General features: G+C 36.5%; 1 long non-coding RNA gene across 1 annotated transcript; it reads left to right on the forward strand.

Moving 5' to 3' along the window:
* Window positions 1-2536: 2536 nt before the first annotated feature.
* Window positions 2537-3000, forward strand: LOC149416031 (uncharacterized). Its single transcript, XR_016303548.1, has 3 exons — window positions 2537-2636; window positions 2725-2866; window positions 2968-3000. It is a non-coding gene; the product is annotated as an uncharacterized LOC149416031 (long non-coding RNA).
* Window positions 3001-11468: the final 8468 nt, after the last annotated feature.

Here is an 11468-nt window from a genome sequence, read left to right on the forward strand (position 1 = left end):
ATTTGTTTAACCCCAAACAAATATATCTGAAACAGAACAAAGTTTTAACGGACTTCGAAAATAAATCAGTTTTTTTAAATTTGGATTCTCAAGTCGTAGCAAAAATACAAATTAGAAAACCTTGAAACCTTGTTTTGACAAAGGTTGAGAGGGACGTCGTTTATCGTGGGTAAATTCTTTATTTGTTTACTGTTATGTCTACCGCCATTCCGTTGTAATCCACCTGAAATAAAACATCCGTAATACGTATATTTGTTGTAATTTTTAAAAATGCATTTGAAATTCCAATCTAATAATAGGTACATGTCAAATTGACAGTTTAAACATTCTGCTCTGACAAAACGTCCAATGATTCCCTAACTAAACTGGAAGAACGGCCGCTTCCAAAATGAATAGCAATGAATTTTAATATTATTACTTACCAATAAGCATCAAATGCATGGGATAATAAGTTTAACAGGGCGGGATAAACAGAGTTTAGAAACAGGAAGAAAGACTGTCGGAGAAGAAAGCACATGTCAAAAAATATATAGGTTATGCATAGACAAGAATGGAGTCATAGACAATTAATATAATTTTCATGAACATGGCCTTTACTTCCGTATTGTAAATATTATAGCTCCATCAGCAGACAACCTGCTCGCATGCGATAATTATCTACGTTTTCTATGGTTTTTCTATCATCGAGTAACAGGGGGGGTCGACTCCGACCTAAATTTTGGTCCTAGAATGGTGGCGCTTTATGTGACGTCATAGCAATATTTAAAATGCCAATATCCAATAGGAACACTTTGAACGCCATAGAAGAACTGAGTTGTATAAAATGGGATATCTGTGGTAACAAAAGTCAAAACACCACATGTTTATGGTTATGTTCATGGTTCTTCGCCGACGTAAATATTTGTGAAAAGTGAAAGTAGATTTGTTAAAATGCCTCGCTAATTTCGCTGTAGTGTCGAAAGCTGTGAGGATGTTGTTTCAGTGCGACACGACAATAACGAGAGTCTGTTTCGGGAATGGGCGTGGAGAATTGGCAGAATAGATTATATTTATTACCCGATTTTGGCAAATTATGCACATGTTTGTAGTTCGCATTTTGCAAAAAAATTAAAAACGACTTGTGGCTCGTTGAAAAAAGATGCTTTGCCGACCCTTAATCTTCCAGATATCGGAATATATCGGGATTTACCTGGTGCACAAGGGACCCGGGATGTTAACCAAAATGCAGGTGCGAATCTCCCTCTGTTTGTTTAATGTTTCTAATGTAACTTATCATTAACTTTATTTATTATTAGAGAGATAGAATGAAATAATAGACGTTGATTTGAGTCGTTATTATGATAAAGATATTCATTCAATAGAATTATTATTTCTTCAAAGCCAGCAACTGAATTACAGATATAATATTCTATGTTTTGTTTGAGTAATGTGATGTTTATTTATTTCAGAAGCTAATGTCTTCCCTGAACCCGGCAGCGGGCTCATTGCTGCCAAAATGGACGTAGAAGCGTATACCTTCATACGCTTCTATATACAACTGTTTTATTTTTCTCTAAAGGAAATAATATTCTAATATTCTGTTTTGGTGTGTTAACATTTTATTGTCATTTAAAATGTGTTTTGTGTTTACACAAGCTTGTATGTCCCTTTTTTGTGTTATCTGTGTTTGAGTAATAAAATAATTCATGCAATTATGAGTTTTTCATTTTTAAATAATATTTTAGGCTAATAAATTGGGACCGTATTTATATTGTCTATGGTAGTACCGTTTTTTTTTTTACTATCCTCTATCTTTGGTCGATGGTTTGTGACGTCGTGACAACTATTCCCTTCTCATGCCCTTCTCCACCCTTCTCTTTCTTTTTATCTTAGTTCCAAAAAAATCCGTCGGACGAAATATGTTCAGTACTAAAAGCACGAAGATGACGATCTAGGTGTAGGTTCATTTATGTCGAGTAATTATCAACTAATTTTCGATAGAAAGCGTATTTTGGAATTTCTAATAGATAATTATCTATTACAAAGCAGTAGATAATTGGACTATTGGTTTTAGTAGTAGTTCAACTGTCAAAAAGTGTTACTTGTAGGGTTTGCGTGTGTCGTATTTTTGTTAATTATTGTAAAAATGGTGAGTTTTGAAGATTTGACGCACATACAAGCGATCGAAGACATGGAACATGCCGAATATTTAACTGAAAGGCCACCAAGAAAACTTTTTTCAAGAAATGATGCATTTAGTCTGAGTAATGAACTGTTCATAAAAAAATTTCGACTATCTAAACAATTGGTGCTCAAATTAATTGATCTATTGTCGCCTTTGATGAAAGAACCGTATAAAATCAAGTCTGTAGATGAACGAAGGTAAAAACGATTAATGATCCCCGTTATATGCAAACAAATCATTTTTTGTACTCAATCAGTTGTTTTTTTTTCAGATTTTAATTGCGTTGAATTTTTTGGCACAGGATCTTACCAACATCCTATCCTGTTGGGTCAAATTTAAATATGGCAGTATCGCAATCTACTGTATCAAAATCTATTTGTTAAGTAGTGAATGCTTTAAATCATCCTACCATTTTTGACAAATGGGTGCGATTCCCATCTACATTAGCTGAGTTAGAAGCAATTAGGAATGTGTAAGTTATTATTTGAACCGTATTGAAATTTTAAAGTCCTGTACATTTTTTTCAAAGTATGTATATAGTTTGAACATTATTATTTCAGATTTTATAATGAACATGGATATCCCGGAGTTGTAGGATGTGTGGATTGTACACATGTGGCAATAGTTCCACCTTCAAACATATCCTCTGATGAACGATCATATGTGAATAGGAAACAATATCATTCCATTAATGTACAGTTGGTAAGTAATTGAGTTTTCCTTAATTGCTAGAAACATAATTATTAGTGATATATCAAATGAATATAATAAATCTCACACCATCGAAAATGTACTTTTTTTAGATATGTGATGCACGGCTCAAAATCATACATGTTAATGCAGTGTTGGAAGTGCTGGAAGCACACATGACTCGCTCATTTGGAGGAATTCTAGCATTGAACCTTTATTAGAGATGTTATATAGAAGAGGCCACCGAGGATTTTATGTGATATTTTATCTAATCATCTTTCGTCATTTACTTGAAAATAGAACAAAGTTAAGGTCTTCAAAACAAGTTATATTTCCCCAGCATTCATCATTAGATATGTACCTATACGTCTAATGAGTTTCTGATATGTATGTTCCACTGTTATATTAAAATAAAGAGCATTGATAATTTTTCACCTATGAATGTATATGTATTTTTACAACAATATCATTATTCATATTCCTATTTTTAGGTGACTCTGGATACTATTTGCGGCCGACCCCAATTGCAAATGTGCAACCTCACTCAGTCGAAGATCGCCATAATACTGTGTTTAGAAAAGTACGTTCAGTGATCGAAAGGTGCAACGGTGTGTTGAAAATGTGCTTGTTAAAGCATAGGTGCCTGCATTATAAGCCTGAAAAGGCATCTCAAATAATTAATGCATGTGTCGTCTTGCACAATATGTGCATTGATAATAATAAACCATGATGAACCAGAATGAATTCATGATGAGCACATCGATTATGATTTCGGTGATATCAGTACAACCGACAATGTTGGAGGGAGTTCAACAAATGTTGATTTGCTTGCTGGAAGGGCTCTTCAGCGTCAAATTGTAAATAATTATTTTAGAAGGTGATTTAGAAACTATTAAAGATTTATTTTATTGCTGTTTATTATAGGCACATCATAGGTTTATTGTTTTTTGAATTTACATTCGTATTATTTTTTTTAATTGCTGCTTCGTTCTGTTTTTTTCTTCTATTTTTATTAAATTAGTTTTATGTTTCTGAATAACTATCTGTGAACATTAATGATTGGTCTGTTTTTTTGTCATCGTCTTATGTATATTGTATTGCTAAGACTGTTTATTTTCCTCAAATTAATAAATAAATACAAATATGTATGTATACATATTATTAAATAAATAGTAAAAAAAACAATATTTGACAGTGTTCCTATAAGTTGCCCGAGAATAAAATATATTAAAATTTGTAGTACCTTTATTTTTTATTAATCACCTTACTTTACTTTCATTCCAACATACATAGTGGTACATTCATTTGTATAACATGTGGTACGATGCATTTTAGTAAGCATGTGTGTGTGTGTGTTACAATGCAATAATTGATATCAAATATCTCAGGAGATTTGGTAATAATTAAAATAAATATTTTATTTATTTATTACAAAATCCTTTTTACAATTATAACAATTTTTGACAATAAAATATAAAAGTATACAATATTAAGTTTAAAAGTTGAGTAATCGGTATACTATTTTATTGCATTTTTGTTTAATTTGTGGATTATGCTATTCTACTAGGCTATGCCTGTCCCAGAGTAGCGTTATAGAACGCAATTCTATTTTATTGTATTTGTCATAGTATTTACTTTTATAGAACCTACATAATATGTTAAAATATTTTTATTAGTTCCCAGTATGCAATCGATTGAAATGTATTAAATAAAGGGACATAAGGACGTAAGGACGCCAACTACTAATATTTTTAATCTGTTTGATGTTCCAAGTTTAGGAAAAATCTATGCTAAAAATATTCTAGTTCATCACTTAAAAAATAAACCAGAGGCAAACCCCTCTCACGATCATAAAACCAGAGCCAAGCAAATAGACATGCTAAATATTCCTAAATGTAATTCTACCTTTGGACAAAGAAACTCTGAATGTTTAGCAATAAAATTATATAATAAACTCCCTCTCAACATAAAACAAAGGAAAACGAAAAATAACTACATTAAGGACATCAAATCTTGGCTTAAAGAAATATCGGAAGAAGAACTAGCTAATATATTTAAAACATCATCTTAGTCGCTGAAAACGTATACTAACATATATATAGTCCCCCTCAGCACAGGATCTCCCAGTGAGGAGGACTTCAATGATCTGTTTTAATTTTATATATATATTTTATTTCATGTGCCATACAAAAATGTACCTAATTATTTAAAAAAATAACTAAATAAAAAAAAGTTATTTTATTAATACAGTTTCTTTTGTGTACTTAAGTGTTTCATTTCTTTTACCGTTGGAAATGATCAATTTTTTTGGTATATGACCTAACTTAACTTATGGAAAATAGCAAAAAGTTAATGGTATTACTTTTTGCTATTTTCCATAAGTTGTACAATTTTTTTCAAGTATAGATTAGTTTGCCTTACTAATCTATTTTTTTTAGCCACAACTAATTGCTGCTTTTGTATCTCAAGCTTCTCCCTTTTGATCTTCATGTTCTCTTCAGAATATTTTTTTTTTGCTACCATAATGCTCCTTACTCTTTTTTTAAATAATTTGGTGTTGATTGTCCCAAGATGCAATCTACTTCAATATCACTTTGATCATCACCTATGGGACTGTTCACAATTCTAACATGATCTATGGAAACCTCTGTATTGTCAACTGCATTAAAATCATTGGAATTGTGTAGTGTTGTGACTACATCTGTATCATCTATCCCCATATTAAACGTCGCTATAGATTCGGAGACACCCACGTGTCCCTGTATCGATGCTGGGTTAGTTGTCTACAGGATTCTGGCTTCGTCTTCCGTGAGGTCTTCTTCAAGAGACGGTCTTCCACCTGTGCCCCTCGCAAACCGAACTAACTTGGCCTGTTTATTTTTAGTTTTGGCTTTTAAGTATTGCCAACACTGAAAAATAAGAAAGTTAAAGGTTAATAATGTATTCAACACAACCTTTTCAAAGTATTAACATTCTGCTAATATTATTTATAAAAGTGCGACAATATAAGTGATGTCAGTTTATTACAAGATATGATGAGGGGTGTGGGAGGGATGGGGGATATAGGTATAGGATAAAGAGACGTAGGACGGGAGTAGATGGGAAGGAAGATTGTGTGGTCTTTTTTAGTGATGTGCAGGACGCATTTACACTATCGAAAAATTGCGACTCTTATCGTTAAAACGAATACTAAATTATTAATTTTTTTATTAAAAATGAACAGTAACTGATTTGAATCCCCTGAAATAGTATCGCTGATAAATTATCATGTTCCTAGTAGACCAACTAGAATCATATTATACTCATATTATTGTAACAATACTGCCACTAATGCTCAACAATTTTTTTTAATATATCGCCTGCGTAGATAAAGAAATGATTTTGAAATCAATGATGAATGAAGTCTGTTATCATTTATAAAAGATGCACAGAAATATGTTTTTCGTTAGCAAGAATCAAAAGATAATTAATAAAGCGTACTTTATTCACTATTTGTATTTTATGATATTGTTGATTAAATCACCGTAACAATATTTTATTTGGAAAACAACAGTTTGTAGATGTATATGTGTAATTTACCTGAGAAATTAATGATTGATTACATTACTACACTAACACATTTTAGCTTTAATAATTATACAGAACAGCTAATGCATTTTATTTAAAATTACAACAAGAATTACCCCATTAGACATGTAATTTGGTTTATTTGGAAAAATAATAAATTTTAAACACATTTTTAATTAACTTTAAATGTGAACTTACGTAGGTAGTACATCAAGTTGAATACATATTTGTAATTCGCTAACACTACACTGGCTTTACATTTTTATCCCAAAGAACTTTAACAAGCAATATTTTAGACACGAAATGATATAATTTAACTAATTTCGGAGACCGTGTCGCGTGGCCTCGAGCGAAATGTGAAACTCTAAGCCAATGAGATCTGTTATTTATTTCTAAAAGAAAACGGAGTTGGGCGTGTCGGTTTCAAGGCCAGACCCATAAATAAACCACTAACTATCATCGACATCCTCGGGCTTTATGTACGTAGCATATTGGTCCTCTATTTAACCATAAATATGTGAAGAAAAAAATTTGCGCGCAAATAAAAATACGTCACACACCCTCGACGAGGATAAAGGAAACTAAAAAAAGGCGCGACCATAGACAATATTTATTTATTTATTTATTGTAAGAAGCAAACAGCAATTTTATACAGGATAAGTTATACAAGAGGTTAAATATGAGGTAAGCCAAAATAGTTTCTTATGCTAATGTTGGTTAATGTGATATAATACAAAATTGTAATTGGTTATAACCATTACCTGAAAATGGAATTAACAAAAAATAAAAAATAAGAATCATATAAATATATTATAAGGAAGAAGGAATAGGAAAGGGCAAGAGGCAGAGGAAGATGGGATGGGGACAGGAGACGCTCATGTTATACCTTTTCTATAACTGTGCATTGATTTAATTAACATTTGTGGTCGTACGCTTGACTTCGTTTCGGTATTTCACAAGAGTATTATTAAGAATATCGATATTGTTAAATTGCGTGTTATATTGCGCGCATATACGGGGGATTGGAGAATTTTTTCTAAGGTTGGTTCTGCACGTGGGCAAATGAAAAAAATAGTTTTGTCTGGTTGGCCTTGTAGGTATGTGAATTGTTAAATAATTTACGAGTTCAGGAGAGTCCAGGCCGTTATTCAGAATTTTGTATAAAAACATTTGATCAGATATTAATCTACGTGTTTGAAGTGGAGTAAAGTTGTGAAATTTTAAGGATTCGGTGTTATTTGCAAAGAGTAATTTAAATTTATAATTTATGTGTTTAAAAAATTTGTTTTGCACACTTTCGATTCTCTCAAGATGGCATTGGTAGAACGGTGCCCAAATTAGTGTGCAGTATTCTAAGTGGGGGCGGATATACGTGGTGTAAAGGGAATACATAGTTTTAATAATGCGAAAAGGTTTAGATATCCGAATTATAAATCCCAACATTTTATTGGCTTTGTTGATTACTTCGTTAATGTGTTTGATAAAATTTAGTTTTACATCCAGTACTACCCCAAGGTCACGGATTGATTCTATTTCATTGATATGTGTATCATGAAAGTTATAATTAAAATAAATTTTATTTTTGTTGCGCGTAAAAGATAATTTGTTGCACTTAGAAATGTTTATGATTAATTTGTTTAATTTACAGTATGCAAAAAGACGATTTAGGTCTTCTTGAAGTTTTATGCAGTCATTGATAGATTTGACTACTAAGTAAATTTTTTTGTCATCTGCATATGCAAGGTAGTTAGCATGTAAAAAACATTTATAAATATCAAATATATATACATTAAACAGTAATGGTCCCAGATGGGAACCCTGCAGTACGCCAGAGGGCACAGTTAAGAAACTAGACTTAGTTCCCTCAACTGATACGCACTGTAGTCTTTTCTGCAGATATGAAGTTAGCCACCTAAGTAAGTTGCCATGGATTCCTAATTGGTGTAATTTTTTAACGAGGATAGAGTGGTTAACTTTATCGAAAGCTTTCGAGTAATCTGTGTAGATAACATCAACTTGGTGTCCATTATCCATATTGCTTGTTAAGTATTCAGTAAAGTTGACTAAGTTTGTTATTACTGACCTTTTTTGTAAAAAAACATGTTGTTGATTTTGTATGCTGCGGACAATATATTTATTTTGGGAGGTGGTCAATGGGTACCGCCGCCCCGGGAACCATACTCTGGGTTACCAACACCTCTGCCACAGGTCACCTGAAGTGGTTCGCTACGTTTGGTGACTTAGCAGGGGTGCCCGGGCTCATGGAGGGTTGTGCGTTCTGGATCACACTGATGAATGGGTCGGCCTACTTACTGCGGGGCGGGCCGGGCTGGGAGAGGCCGGTTGAGGGAGATCCAGTAAACCGGTTATCGCTGTCCGGGCCGCTGGATAGTACAGGGGCCCGACCCTTGGGCTCACGACCAAGGGTGGGCTGCCCCATCAGCCAGTGAAAAAACCCTGCCGCTGATGTTGTGCCGGTTCGTGACCGGAGAGGACCCAGCATCCAGCGTTTGGGGCGCACTGGGCGACCTCCACAGCCGGACTCTCCTGCCCATTGCCTAGAACCGCAGTCAGAAGAACATACCTTACATTTGGTGTATCCAGTTGCTTCACTCTCCAACTCCCCACCCAACCTTTATAACCTAATCCTTCCCAACCCATCCTAAATCCCACAAACAAATAAAACAAACTTAACAACTATGAACTCACAACAACAAATTAATATAAACTCAGCGACAGCGAACAGTAGGAGTCCTCAGTGTGGACCGAGGATGAAGGTGAATTTCGCTAACATTCGCGGTCTGCACACCAACCTAACTCCCATCCACCACCACCTTCTCTCACAAAATCCCCATCTCCTCTTCCTTACGGAAACACAGATTGCCGAGCCCCCAGATACCTCCTATCTGAACTGCCCAGGATATCATCTGGAAAGCCTTTTCAGGCCAAAAGGAGGTGTCTGCCTTTACAGCCGTGCTGACATCAGCTGCGCTCGTCTCGCAAATATCGAGAGCGCAAAACACGAAGAGTAATGGGTACGTGTGGATCTCACCGGTATGATGAGAATTTATGCGTGCCTATATCGCTCACCAAACCTTGCCGAATCAGACACTGTTGAGTTTTTTAAATACTTGAGTGACACTGTAGATATTCTCTTGCCCCGTTACCCATCGGCCGAGTTTGTAATCCTGGGGGACTTCAATGTTCATAATGAACAATGGCTGAAGTTCTCGGGCCCAACAAACTCTGCCGGTAGATCAGCGGAATCCTTTGCTCTTATCCATGGACTAAGCCAACTCGTCGAATCTCCGACCGGAATACCAGACATCCGATCACATCGAGCCAACCTACTCGATTTGTTTCTCACTAGTGAGCCACTCGGGTACAGAGTGGAGGTGACAGCGCCCTTAGGATCCTCTGACCACTGCCTGATTACCACCTCTGTCCCATCCTCCATGAACCGTCAACCCGACAAACATGTAAAGAGGAAGGTATGGCAATACAATATGGCAAAATGGGATGGCATGCGGTCTTTCTTCGGCGCCTTTCCTTGGAGTACTGTATGCTTTAGCTCCGAGGACCCATCAATTTGTGCACGCGAGGTAGGAGAAGTAATCACATCAGCAATGGATTGCTACATTCCCTTCTCCGTCAAATCCTCTGGAGCGGGCACAAAACCATGGTTTGACCATCGCTGTGCTGAAGCTGTCAGACTCAAAAATACGGCTTTTAATGCACTCCGGAAGATTAGCTCCATGAATAACCTTTCGGAATACCGAAAACGGGCAAGGGATTGTAAGAGAGTTCTAAATAGAGCTAAGAGCAATCACGACCAGAGAATTGCGAAAAAGCTGGCTGACTGCCCCACTGGTAGCCGTGCTTTCTGGTCACTCGCTAGCTCGATCGGAAGAAATTTCTGCAGAACCACTTTCCCACCCTGACCAAGCCTGATGGTCGGCTGGCTAACTCGGCCCGCGAGAAGGCTGAATTATTAGGCAAAATTTTCGCGGAAAACTCAACTCTTCAAGATAACGGAGAGACTCCCCCTTCCATTCCGCACTGCGGTTTTCAAATGGAGGAACCGAAGATCCGGAACAGAGAGGTTCTCCGAGTCTTGAACGAGCTGAAAGTCGACAAAGCCAGTGGGCCGGACGGAATACCTGCCTTGGTCCTCAAGAGGTGTTCTGCAGAAATGACTCCAGTGCTCGCGAAATTATTTAGGCTCTCTCTCAAAGGTGGAAAGGTGCCAGATCTTTGGAAAAAGGCAATCGTCCACCCAATCCCAAAAAAGGGGGACCGTTCCGACCCTTCTAACTACCGCCCCATAGCCATCACTTCCATACTCTCGAAGGTATTAGAAAGGGTGGTTAACAACAAATTGCTCACATATCTCGAGAATAACAATATCCTACGCGATCGGCAATATGGATTTCGTCGAAACCGATCGTGTGGCGATCTACTCGGATATGTAACGCATATTTGGGGGCGGTACATGGAACGTTTTGGTGAAACCCAAACCGTTGGGTTGGATATCTCCAAAGCCTTTGACAGAGTCTGGCACCGGGCGCTTATCGGGAAGCTACCATCGTATGGGATCCACCCAACCCTGCATAGTTGGATTGCGGACTTTCTGAGGGGAAGAACAATTCAAACCGTGGTTGACGGCTCTTCTTCCTCACCGCACCAAATCAATGCGGGGGTGCCACAAGGATCTGTGCTGTCTCCGACGCTGTTTTTATTGCACATCAACGATCTCGTTGAATGTGCACCAATTCACTGCTACGCTGATGACAGCACCGTTCACGAGGGTTATCTTTTTGACAGGCCCCCTTCCACCTATGATGTCCGAACAGCTCGGGAAGTTTTGAAGCGAAAAATTGACCACCATCTAGAGATGATTCGTGCCTGGGGTAAGGCCAACTTGGTCAGTTTCAACGTCTCAAAAACCCAAGCGTGTCTGATTTCGGCAAAGAGGGAGATCAATGACTATCTGGTGCAATTTGATGGGAGCACTCTCCCCAATAAAGACTCCATTGAAATGCTTGGA

Source organism: Hesperophylax consimilis, chromosome 17, assembly GCF_061612785.1.
Source record: "Hesperophylax consimilis isolate HC1 chromosome 17, BYU_Hcon_1.0, whole genome shotgun sequence".
Lineage (NCBI taxonomy): Eukaryota > Metazoa > Arthropoda > Insecta > Trichoptera > Limnephilidae > Hesperophylax > Hesperophylax consimilis.